Source organism: Perognathus longimembris, chromosome 7 (assembly GCF_023159225.1).
Source record: "Perognathus longimembris pacificus isolate PPM17 chromosome 7, ASM2315922v1, whole genome shotgun sequence".
Lineage (NCBI taxonomy): Eukaryota > Metazoa > Chordata > Mammalia > Rodentia > Heteromyidae > Perognathus > Perognathus longimembris.
In genome coordinates, this window is record NC_063167.1 from 8,419,702 (window position 1) to 8,432,168 (window position 12,467).

At 45.3% G+C, this 12,467-nt stretch overlaps 1 protein-coding gene across 2 annotated transcripts in view; it reads left to right on the forward strand.

Annotated features, from left to right (window-relative positions):
• Window positions 1-3,071: 3,071 nt before the first annotated feature.
• Prdm2 (PR/SET domain 2) overlaps window positions 3,072-12,467 on the forward strand; it is a 93,970-nt gene continuing 84,574 nt past the window's right edge. The window contains exon 1 of one of the 2 annotated variants that reach the window (XM_048350274.1): window positions 3,072-3,113. The gene's annotated coding sequence lies outside the window, so the exon portion shown is untranslated. The remainder of the gene's footprint in view (window positions 3,114-12,467) is intronic. The other variant, XM_048350276.1, reaches the window with a different exon arrangement.

Below are 12,467 nucleotides of genomic sequence, written 5' to 3' on the forward strand. Positions count from 1 at the left end.
GTAATATAGAAATGGCACAGGAAATGTGATGAAAAGGGCAATGAAAATTCCTCCCTTTACCACTCAGCAACATGGGTCACTATTTCAGAGTAACATTTAGCTTTCCACAAAGATAATAATCGCTTATTAAAGTACATTGCTGTTTCTGTGCTGGTGCTGCTGCTTGAACTCAGGGCTAGATGCTGTTTCTGTATTGTTTTTCTCAAGTTTGTCACTTTATCACCTGAGTCACAGCTCCACGTCAGCTTTTGTGTGGTTAAAGAGTCTCACAGATTGTTCTGTCTGGGCTGGTTTTGAACCCAGAGCCTAGATGTTAGCCTCCTGAGTAGGATTACAGGCATGACCCACCAGTGCCTGGCTACTTCTTTTTTTGAAATTTTGAAGATGCTAGTTTTTTAAATATATAAAACATAAAACATAAAATTATTTACCCTGAGCTGCTGTCCAAGTTGAAAAATAAACACATATTCAAGCAAAATACACAGATGAAAAATACAGGGCTGGGTACTGGTGACTCACTTGTAATCCTAGCTATTCAGGTGGCTGCAACTTAAGTGATGACGGTTTGAAGCAAACCCGCAAATGACTAATGAAGATGATGGGAAGACGAGAGATTTGAAGATGCTGGCAGCCACCAGAAACTGGTAGACACAGGTAGTGAATCTCCCAGAGGCTTTATAGGGAGCATGGCTTTTCTTTTTTGGCTAGTCCTGGGCCTTGAACTCAGGGCCTGAGCACTGTCCCTGGCTTCTTTTTGCTCATGGCTAGCACTCTGCCACTTGAGCCACAGCGCCACTTCTGGCCATTTTCTATATATGTGGTGCTGGGGAATCAAACCCAGGGCTTCATGTATACAAGGCAAGCTCTCTTGCCACTAGGCCATATTCCCAGCCCCAGAGCATGGCTTTTCTAACACCTTTTCTCAGACACACTCAGTTTTGTACTTCCAGAGTTTATGACTGTGTGCATGCTCCAGTCCTGAGACTGTCCCTGAACTTCTGTGTTTAAGGCTGGCACTCTACCACTTGAGCCATAGCTCTACTTCTGGCTTTTTAGTGGTTAATTGGAAATAATCTCACAGACTTTTCTCCCTAGGCTGGCTTCCAACTGTGATCCTCAGATCTCAGCATCCTGAGGTATGAGTCACTGGCACCTGGCCAACATCTACATTTTTTTTGCCAGTCATGGGGCTTAGACTCTGAGCCTGGATGCTGTTCCTGCACTTTTGTGCTTGCGGCTAGTGCTATACCACTTGAGCCACAGCTCCCTTTCCAGCTCTTTTTGTAGCTTATTGGAAATAAGAATCTCATTAAAGAGATTGAAGAATCTCTTTAATGCCTTGGCTTGCTTTGAACCACAGGTTTGAGCTACTGGCACCCAGCTCAGAATCAATAATTTTAAAAGAATAAATTTGTTGTTTTCAATCATCAGATGTGTAGTGGCAGTTTCAGGAAACAAATTTATCCAGTCACTTTAATGACAGGAAGGTCAACAACCAACTACTCGGTCAACCTTCTTTTACACAATTCCTGTCACCTTTAACTCAACACTTGATTGTCCTTTTACGTTCCATTAGATGCCATGGAATATAGCTCTTCCTTTAAAATGTGTGTGTGTGTGTGTGTGTGTTGGTAGTGGATGGAATGGTGAGTTCTTCCTATTTTCCCCCCATAGATACCTCGAATGATTCTGAGGGATCAAGTTGAAAGGTATTAATCAAGGTAAAGGGTACAGTAGTCTCATGGTTTGCCTGGCTTACGAAACATACTACTTTAGTGACTTGCTTTCAAGTATCTCTCAGATCTACAGATGTTTTTCCTTGCATAGTGGAAGAAATAAGCAAACTTTGGAGGCTTGATTTGCATTTTTCATAGTTTCTTTGCTGATCCTGTCATTTTGGTTGACATTTCCTTTGAAGTTATCTTCCTTTGTTCACCAGGACCAGGTTACCAGCTACAGCATGAAGCACCCCCCCCCCCTTTTTTTTTTTTTTTTGCCAGTCCTGGGGCTTGGACTCAGGGCCTGAGCAATGTCACTGACTTCTCTTTGCTCAAGGCTAGCACTCTGCCTCTTGAGTCACAGCGCCCCTTCCAGCTTTTTCCGTTTATGTGGGGCTGAGGAAAGGAACCCAGGGCTTCATGCACAATGAGATTATGGTCGATGTGGGCACAACGTGCTTTCCTTAAATTCAAGTTACATAAATGAGCTCCTCCTGACTTTCCAGAGATTTGAAGGCATGCCTGGAAATATGTGCATTATATTACATATGTAATTATTATTGTGTGTGTGTGTGGTGGGAGTCCAGGGTTCAAGTAGACAGCTGGCACTCTAGCACTTGAGCCACACCTCCAGTTGAGCCCCGATTCCATGAAGTCCCACGGACCTTTCTATTTCTACCAGGGCTGGCTTCCAGTTTCCATCCTCCAAGGTCTCAGCCTTCTTGAGTGGCTAGGATTCCCGGCGTGGACCACAGGTACCCAGCTGCCCAGCATATTTGGATTCCTCCCTGACTTCGTTCACAGGGGCCGTTATTTCGAGGGGCTCCCGACTTTAGATGCACGTGGATGCGACGACCCTCGGCTTGGTCTCTTCCCTGCAGGTCGGGACGCGTTCCCTGGCGGCCCAGGCCTCCCTCGCTCAGGACGTCCACCTTGTATCCAGCCCGGTCCACGCCTGTCAGGACACCGCGTGCCTGCGTCCCGGGCTCCCCCCTGAGGGCCAGGCCCACGCCAGGTCCCGGGCCGCGGGATTCCGTCGTGGACGCCATCTTCCTGGGGGCCGTCAGGGGAGTCTCGGGTCTCGATGGCGCTTTCCGTCCTCGCCCCGGGCAAAGGCCGAGGCTGGGGTCACGTTGCATTCGCACTCCCGGGGTCCGCGGGCTCCGTGAGGGGCGCGGGGACCCGCACCGGCCGTCGTCCGGTCGTCGCGTGTCGTCGCGTCAAGTCCGCGGTCGGCGGCCGCCCGCGCCGCGCCAGGTCGAGGTCGAGGGTCGCGGAAGCCGCGCCGTCGCCTGACGTCACTTCCGGCCGGGTCCAAGATGGCGGCGGCGCGGCCGCGGTTGCCGGAGCGGGTGGATCGGTGGCGGCGGCGGCTCCGGGCGCGTTGAGGCGCAGGTGAGGGCGGCGGGGCAGGCTGGCGCCGGGACGCTGGGTTCGGGGCCAGCTCCGCGCGGCGACGGTGGCGGGTGGCGGGGGACACACGCCGGGGACCGGGCGTCGCGGGGCCCTGGGGCCGGCGGACGCGCCCCCTCCGCGGTCCCGGACGCGACAGGTTGATGGGGCCGGGGGACTCCGGATGGGGTGCGGACCGCCAGGTCGGGGGTCCCCCGCGGGCCGGGGACGCAGGGACGCGAGGGCCCTCGTGGCGGGGCTCGGGGTCCTCGCCGCCAAGTTGGGATTCCCTAGCTTTTGTGGCGGGCGGCGGGCCCGGCGCTCACGGGTGGGGGCTCCCCGGGAGCCTCGCGCGGACCTCGGGGGCCGCCCCGGTTGTCAGGTCGTGGCGCTTTTTTCCTTTTGTGCCCAGACTGAGTGTGCCTTCCGCACTTGTGCCTCAGTTTCCCTCGTGTCTTTGTGTTTCCTAGACAGTTTCTGTGTGATCAAAACCTGGGAACCGCCCCCCCCTCCATGTTTCTGTAGACCCGCTGTGTGTGTGAGACACACCTGTGTTTGCACGGTTCGTTTGGTCCCCAAAGCCGTCCGTGAACCTCGTTCTGCGGGTGGCAAGGGACAGAAGTTAAACCCAAACACGCCAGCGTCCTCCACCCCCTCGAGATTCCTCGCGGCCCACGCGGGGACCACCGACCCCAGCCTCCACCCCAGACTCCCTTGCCAACCTTCAACCTTGTGTCAGGCCGGGGCGCTGAGGGAACGACCCCACAGCCTGCCTGGAAGCCGCGTTTCCCCGACTACGCAGCCGAATTTCCTCTGACAAGTGAGGTTCTTGTTGCCTTTTGTGCTGTATGGAGGTTTGGGGGTGTACCGAGACGTGGACCGCCCTTGGCTGGATCCCTGGAATCTATCCTCAGAACCAGAACCCTTTAATCACAAGGCACTGAAATGATGGTCCCTGGAACAATTCTTTTACCCTAAACACGACTAAAATATATCTTATGGCTCTGGATGTATTGTCAAGTGACTGCAACGTTTTCAACAGCCACAACTTCTCTTACTCATCCTTTTACCTACAATGGCACCACGCTTTTATTTCAATTTGTTCCCACTATTCCACCCGTCTCTCTCTCTCTTTCTCCCTCTCCCTCTCTCTCTCTTTCTTTCTTTCTTTTTTTTTTTTTTTTTTGGGCCATTCCTGGAGCTTGAACTCAGGGCCTGTCCCTGGCTTCTTTTTGCTCAAGGCTAGCACACTACCACTTGAGCCACAGCACCATTTCCAGCTTTTTTATGTATGTGGTGTTGAGGACTCCAACCCAGGGTTTCATGCATGCTAGGCAAGTACTCTAAGCCACATTCCCAGCCCCACCCTTTTTCTTTCTTTCTTTTTGTGGGCCAGTCCTGGGGTTTGAACACCTCCATCACCATCTTCAGCTCTGGGCTGGTTGATCGGAGATAAAAGTCTCATAGATTGGTCTGTCTGGACTGGCTTCAGATCCCCATCCTTGTTATCAGCCTCCTAAGTAGCTGAGGACCACAGACTTGAGCCACTGGTGTCCAGTAGTTTCTCCTTTTTTTTCTTTTTTTAAACATGATAGGAAATGTGGGTAGAAAGAAATAGTAAGGATGACGAATTGAGAGATAGGTCCTGTTTCTTTGTAGTAGGGTTTTGTGTTTTTGAAACAGTGCCCAGCTGCCGACTCAAAAGCCACTGGAAACTTTCTTATTTGTAAACACTGCACTTGGCAGAATTCTTTTCCATGTGAAATCTCAGTTTATCCTTGAGAAATGCAAAGATAATTTCATCAAACCATTTTATTTCAAGCAATGGAAAAGGATATAGGAATTGGTCGTGGCAACCAACCACAAAGGCATTTGCTGTTTTCCCAGGGCTTATTTTATCCCTCATAGTCATTTGGTTTGATTTAAATCAGTGAGTACATTAAACTGCTTAGGAAAGGGCCAGCCACAGAATAATAATGCTCAAAGCATACTTGCTTTTGGAAGGCAGTTTCTTTTGGAACATTCATTCAGGTTGTTTTTTTATACTGTAGAAGGTGCTTGAAATAACAGGGTGAAAATTTGTAGTAACCTATTAGTTTTGTAAATACAAAACGACAAAATATTCTTATTGTAGAATAGTTGGGAAATAGTAAAAAGCACAAAGGGAGAGGAGGAATTGCCATAACCTTCCCTCTCCAAAGATATTGTTAATATTGGTAAATCTCCTATCTTCATTGATGAGTATGTGTGTTTATAAATTTATAAACACAGCATTCATATCCTTTGTATATTGATTGTAACCTGTCTTCCCTCATTAGGTATTGTGAGCCTCTGTCCCTGTCAACACCAGTTCTTCAGGGTGCTGTTTAATGGCTGTCTCAAATGTGGATGGGACATGAGTTACCAATCAATTCCATATTGATCCCTCAGGTTTCTGAAGCCTGAAATTTACTTTTCACTAAAATTAAGGTTTTTTTCCTATTAGTTTTAAAGTTCTTCAGTCTTGTAAGATATATAAAAACACAAATTCTACTTTTCAGCCTCTCAGCACATATTTTTCTGGCAAGTACAGTTCTAAGGTAACATTCAGCTCCCTGTCTTTTCTCAGATAGATCTGTGCAATTAAGTACATAACTCTGTGCACATTTTCTTTTGATGATTATTTTACTTTAGGTGGTTATTTATTCATGAGACTGTCCTTTAAACTGCTCATCTCTTTTCAAGCTTCAAGGAAATGATTTACAAACCTCTTAGGTCCTGCTAAATTATTTTCTAAGATGGAAAGCACCTTAGGTTATTGACAATTTTTGTGTCTTCTGATTAGCTTTTCATATTATTTTGAATGCTCATGCAGAAAAAATAATCAGAAACACCCAAAACTGTGGGTTTCCTCTAGAAACCTCCACAGTGGGGAGTGGAAGAGAAGTGTGGATGTGGAAAGGGTAATTTGTGAGGGCCAGCAGCAGGAGTTCGTGGGTCGTGGCACTTTATCTGTCTATCTTCTGGAAATGCTTGCTTCTGCCCACGCGTGTCTCGAAACATCATAGTATTCACTCACTGCAGCATTTGTTTAGAGATTGGATTGTGTTTTGGTTTTCTCCTTTGAAGTCAGAAGTTTCTAGTTGGAGCTGTAAGAAATCATCTTTGTAGAGCTGACAGACTGGAAGCTGTGGACTCCACTGGTTGGGTTCCGTTAGAGCAGGGTTTCTCAGCTCTGAGCTGTTGACATGTGGGCTGGCTCACTCTTGGTTTGGGGAGGGGGAACTCTTGTGTATTTAACAGTTTCTTTCCCCTGGCCATGTGGTGTTCCCCCCCCCCCCCCCTTAAGACAGGTAATAAAGTCTTCAGGCATTACCAAATTACATTTCTATGGCTTGCAGCGGGGGGGGGGGGGGGGGACAAAATTGAATGGTCCTCAATGGCTGCATTAAAAGATATATTCAAGGAAGGCTCCTCTGACTGAATGGTTTAATCATTGAAGCAGTAGAAGAAGCTTAAAAGAACTGCAAGAATAGATGGTGTGCACTGTCCCTGGAAAGCAGGGACTGGGCTTCCTGTGCTGTCCCAGTTCCTTCCAGCTTTTGTTTCTGTGATTTTGTGAGTGGTCAGTTTGAGCAGTTTTGCATCCGCCTCCTTAGAGGGCAGAGATACAGCAATGTGAGAGACTATGGAGAGACCATGGACATGGAGATGACATAGGAGTGGCATTCTCAGTATGCAGAGTAAAGTACTATGAAATTTTAAAAAATTGTATCGAGTTGATGCCTAGTGAATAGTATAAACATGTCTATTGTGCTGAAGAGCTCAGACGTAACTGTCTTTTCTTCTAGAAAATAAGACTTGTTGAAGCAACCCCTTGAAGATAGAAGCCAAATTCCAGTTTTTTTAATAGTACTTTTTTTTCCCTTCCTAATCATCAGTTTGGGGATACAGAAGTAGTGATTTTGTCCAAAGGAAAGGTGGTTATTTTCAAGTATTTACCTAACTTTAACCTAATACATTATAATTTAATGATAGCTTATTGATCTGCATGGAATGCATGTATCAGTAATGCACCTTGGGGAAGAAAATATCAAATATCTATGTGTAATTTTTCTAAGTATAGGTAACTTATACTAGATTTTTGTTCTAGAATAAGAAATCATTAGACATTGGTAAATGAAGCATACAGAAGGATCTCCATTGGAGCGACATGTGCTAATAGGGTGGGTTTCACTGGAATGAACGCATCTGTTCTCTTTTTTTTCATGGCAGTGGGGTAAATATTCTTTCAGAGCCTGAATTGTGAAATTGCAAGTTAGAGTTAGAATTACTGTATGCATTGGATATGATTCCTTTGAAGTGAAATATGCTTGTAATATTTTTCCCAGTCCTGCATAGTATTTATGACAGAGTCTGTTCCATGTTGCACCTATGCTGTGTTTGTATTTATTAGTCCTTTGGAACATGAAATAAAGGGGGTTTCACTGAATACTTATGTATTTTCCAGCCATTTTGGAGGGAAGAATATTTTATAGTTTTTGCAATAAATCATGTATTAAGTTTTGCTATGAAAGAGGAGAATCACTTTACACAGTTTGCCTGGAATATGGAAACTGAGTGCAGCCGTGAGTTTGATTACCTAGGGCAGCCAGTCTGGAAGTTGCTAACCCTACACGTTTTATAGACGCTTATCGGTAGTTTTCTTAAGTCTTGGTTAAACATTGGCAGGAACAGTTCTCTGGTACTGTCATATAATTTAAATGGTGCCATGAACATTGGCAGAGGAGTTGTGGGAATCTCCAAACCTGCATATACTTTAATATGAATATGTATAGTTTCTAAGATCTTATTAAGACATATTTGGAAAATCCTAGTTTGGAGGTAAATATAGGCTTTTTTTTTTTTTTTTTCCTGTACTAGAGTTTGAGCCCAGGTCTTCATGCTCTTGAGCCACATTTCCAATCTTAACTGTGAAGCTCTACTCCATTGGTTAGGAGGAATGGAGTGAGCAGTTATGGAGACGCAAGTGATTCAGGAGAAGCAGGTCCTGTGGTGATTGAATGGAGCAGCTCTCTGGGTGTGTAATGTGAAGGGGGTTGGTTGAACACTTGTCCCTTCTTTTACTATTTGTAAAGTAACAGCACTTTTACTTCCCTCCGCTTAGAGGTTAAGAATATGCAAGCAACTTCATGTTTTCAGAAAACATGAGTCATGTTTCTCTCCTACTACAGCAGGTCATGAACAGTAATTTGGCACAGTTGTTCACCCCTGCATGTTATCTCCCAAGCCCTTGGGCCTTTTGACCTTATTACTTTGTTCCCTGCTGGACAGAGAAACAGGTAGTTAATTTTCAAGCCCCTTCCATGTCATTCACGAAGTCAAATTCATGTTATCTCCTTTCTCTGGCTACCTTGGTGATTCCTTGAGCACCCTCTTAGAACTGAAGACTTAGGAATCTCTACCCCAAGTGCCATGCCTGAGTATGCAGAGACCATGGCTGACTGAGCTTTCTGTGGGAGTCTCTTGTCTTTCCTCAGAGTTACTCTCCAGAACACCTCTGCAGATCTGTTCAAGCCCCATCTTGCAGCCAGCCACATCCATGCTTCAGGCTGTCTTTCCCTCCTGTTCTTCCTCTGCTTTGCAGGCCTGCCGCTGCCACTTCCAGCTGTTTTCTGTGGTTCAGACACTAATTGCTTATTAGCTTGGTTTCTTAACTGGCAAGTCTGCCCCATCTTTCTGGCTTTCCACTTGACTCTTTCCTGTCTACTTAACCTTCCTAATATGTTCTGTTTTATTTACGGCACAACCTCAGTGAGAAGCACTTAATCGCCCAACTCAGCTAACTAAAGCAGTCTTCCTCACAGGCTATGCTGGAACTAGGCTTGCTTCCTGCTGCCGCCATGAGCCCTCCTTTCAGAATTCCTCTTGTTGGAAGTGGCACTGTGGCTCAAGTGGTAGAGCACTAGCCTTGAGCACGAAGAGGCTCAGGGACAGTGCCCAGGCCCTGAGTTCAAGCCCCACAGCTAACAACAAAACACTGTGGGTGAGTCGGTAAGTAATTGCAAAATAAAGATTAAAAAGTTAAAATACCTGTCATATCTTTCTTACTATAAGATGTAACTTAAAAAAGTTCTATATAGAATTCCTCTTGTGTCTTTTGCTGTAGAGTCTCAGGGCTTTGGGGAATGGGGTATTAACTTCTAGCACTGTATCTAGGGAGCCTTGCCCACAAAGTCATCTTTCAGTTTTCACCTGGAGCTCAAGCTGTACCTTGGCTGTCCTGTTCTTGCCTGTGTAGATCTTCCCTGGGGTCCAACTCAGGAGACTGTGAAGAGGCTTGAAATGACAGCTACAGATAACTTAATTTGCTGAAGGCACATTTTCCTTTAAAAAAAAGTAACTCAGATGTGTTTACAGGTTTGCTAAACTGGAGAGCACTGCATACCTTGCAGACGGTAGGCATTGCTGTTGTTTTAAAAGTGCTGTCAGGAACAGGTTAATCTCGTCCTGAACGTACTAATTTTCAGAGTTCTCAAGATTAGTACTTGCATTGGCAACTCTGGGAGAACCAGTACCTCCAGAGTCAGTACTTCCATTTTGTGCAGTGAGCACATGGCTCCTTGCTTGGGACATTTTGTTTGAAGCTTGCATTTGAGTGGTTAAGAGAGGAATTGACTTTCTTTTCCTTTTATAATCATATAAAGCTCTCGCATAGTAACAAGGGAGAGTAAGTCCTTCAGAACTGTTTTGCAGAATATACAGCTGATTGCAGAACGTACAGCTACAGTGGGTTATTTTGTGGTTTTGCTAGGAGGAATGGGAATTGTAACCTGGTCTTGGCAGGAGACCCCCCCCCCCAACCTACCCAGAGAGCAGGCTGATCTGAGAGCAACTGTATTCCTGTGCCCCACTTTTCCTATCCAATCTCTCACATCTGTATATTCTGACAGACTTGAAAATCAGGAAGAGAAATGAACTTTGTTGTTGTTGTTGTTGTTGTTTTTTGCCAGTCCTGGGGCTTGGACTCAGGGCCTGAGTACTTGCACTGTCCCTGGCTGCTTTTTGCTCAAGGCTAGCACTCCGCCACCTGAGCCACAGCGCCCTTTCTGGCCATTTTCCATATATATGGTGCTGGAGAATCGAACCCAGGGCTTCGTGTATACGAGGAAAGCACTCTTGCCACTAGGCCATATTCCCAGCCCTTGTTTTTATTTTTATTTTTATTTTTTTAATTTGTTTTGTTTTTGTTGCCAGTCCTGGGGCGTTGACTCAGGGCCTGAGCACTGTCCCTGGCTTCTTTTTGCTCAAGGCTAGTACTCTACCTCTTGAGCCACAGCTCCACTTCTGGCTTTTTTTTTTCTATATATGTGGTACTGAGGAATCGAACCCAGGGCTTCATGTATACAAGGCAAGCACTTTACCACTAGGCCATATTCCCAGCCCCCTTGTTTTTATTTTTATGTGTGTGTATCTGTGTGTGCACATGCGGCATGCACACCTTGCATAAGCCAAGCAAATGCTCTACTACTGAGATAGTTCCCCAGCCCAGAAGCAGTATTTTTCCAAAAATTTCCCTCATACATATGTACGCATTTGTATATACGCGTATATGTGTATATAAGACGTTTATATTACATGTTTAATATAGGTTTGTAGATATATAAAATTTATACCTATGTAAGTCTATTACATATTTATAAACATATTTATAAATATGTTATATATTATTTTATATTTATACTATATGTAGTATATATACATACAATTTTATCTATGCTATTTATATCATATAAATTAAAAGTAATTTTATTTTCATATTTTATGTATTTTGTATTTTTATTTGAATGCTGATTCACAGTACTTTCCTGGCTTCTTAGCTCCTGTCTTTTTTGATATTTTAATGTAGTTATGTTTAATTGCTCAAGGCCCATTGGAGCCTGAGGCCTGTTGACCTCTCAGCTCTGTCACGTTCATATTTTAAAGAAAGTTGTGATTGTCATATTTTCTCATGTGCACTCTATGCTTTAAAGCCCCTGGGGGTAGAAGGCCCTCTGTTTTTGAGTGTGTTGTATACAATTGTGTTTTGAGCATCAGATCCTCTCACTGCTCATTCAGGAACTCAGGTGTGCTGGGCTGCATAGAGGAACATTTTCTGAAGTTGAAAAGTGATTGCTTTATTTGTGGTCCTTTTGTCTTTCCTTTTCTTTTTGGGGGGTGGTGGTGCTAGTTCTAGGGCTTGAACTCAGGGTATGAATGCTGGCCCTGAGGGTTTTTTGTTTTTTTTTCAAGATTAGCACTCTCCCACTTGAGCCACAGCTTCACTATCAGCTTTTTGGGTGGCTAATTAGGAATAAGAGTCTCACAGACTTTTCTGTCATGGCTGGCTTCAAACCATGGCCCTCAGATTTCAGCCTCTTGAGTAGCTACGATTTCAGGTGTGAGCCACTGGTACCTGGCTTTCTCTATGGTTTTAATTTTTTAAAAAATTCCATGTGTTTTTTGAAGATTGAGAAAGTCCTGTCTGTGATCTACTGCATATCATTACAACGTTCTGCCTTTGGGGACTGCCCAGAGGCCGCTGCTGGATTGCGCAAGCTGGTCTTGAACTCCTGAGCTCACCCTCTGCCTCCTTCTCCCATGCAGCTAGGACTGCACGCTTGTACTACTGTGCCTAGCTAGCTTCACCTCTCTTAACTCATGTTTAGTGGAACTTGGTACAGAATTTAATTTTAAACTAGCAGTTGGGAAGCCAGTATTGGGTTTGTGATATTTTTGGTATTGTAAAATATTTTACCTATGTAATTTGACCCTGTTGTGAGTCAGGAGGGACGGAGTGCGAGACCGAGGCCTGGTCTTTAGCAACTAGAATGAGAAGTGACAGAGAGGAGGGAGCCTGCTCACAGGTCCATGGTGAACCTTCAAAAGAGTTCTCTAGTCAGGATGAGGAATTTGTGTTTGGACAAAGAGGGAACAGATAGTGTGGAGAATCAGAAAAGATGTTTACTCATGTAATAATTTGACCAGACTGTAACTTTCTCAGTTTAGAAAAAGTTGCCACTGGTTGATAGTAAATGAAAGAATGCAGTGTTTTCAGTTCTGTGCTGTTTTAGCTAGTCCAGAGTAAAAGTTAGACCAGGGAAGCTGTTGAGGTGGTGCCTGGGATCTAGCAACTGCAAAGTAACTAGAAGGGGGAGATGATGGCAACGCCCAAGAAAGCCCCATCATCCTCCCTGCACTCAGGACAGACACCTCCCTATCATCCCTGACCTCCTCCTGATTCACATCTAACACAGCAGCGACCCCAGGCTCTGGTTTTAAAGTATCCCCAGGACCAAGTCACTTCTCCCACCTGGGCAGAGCCAGCACTATCTCTTG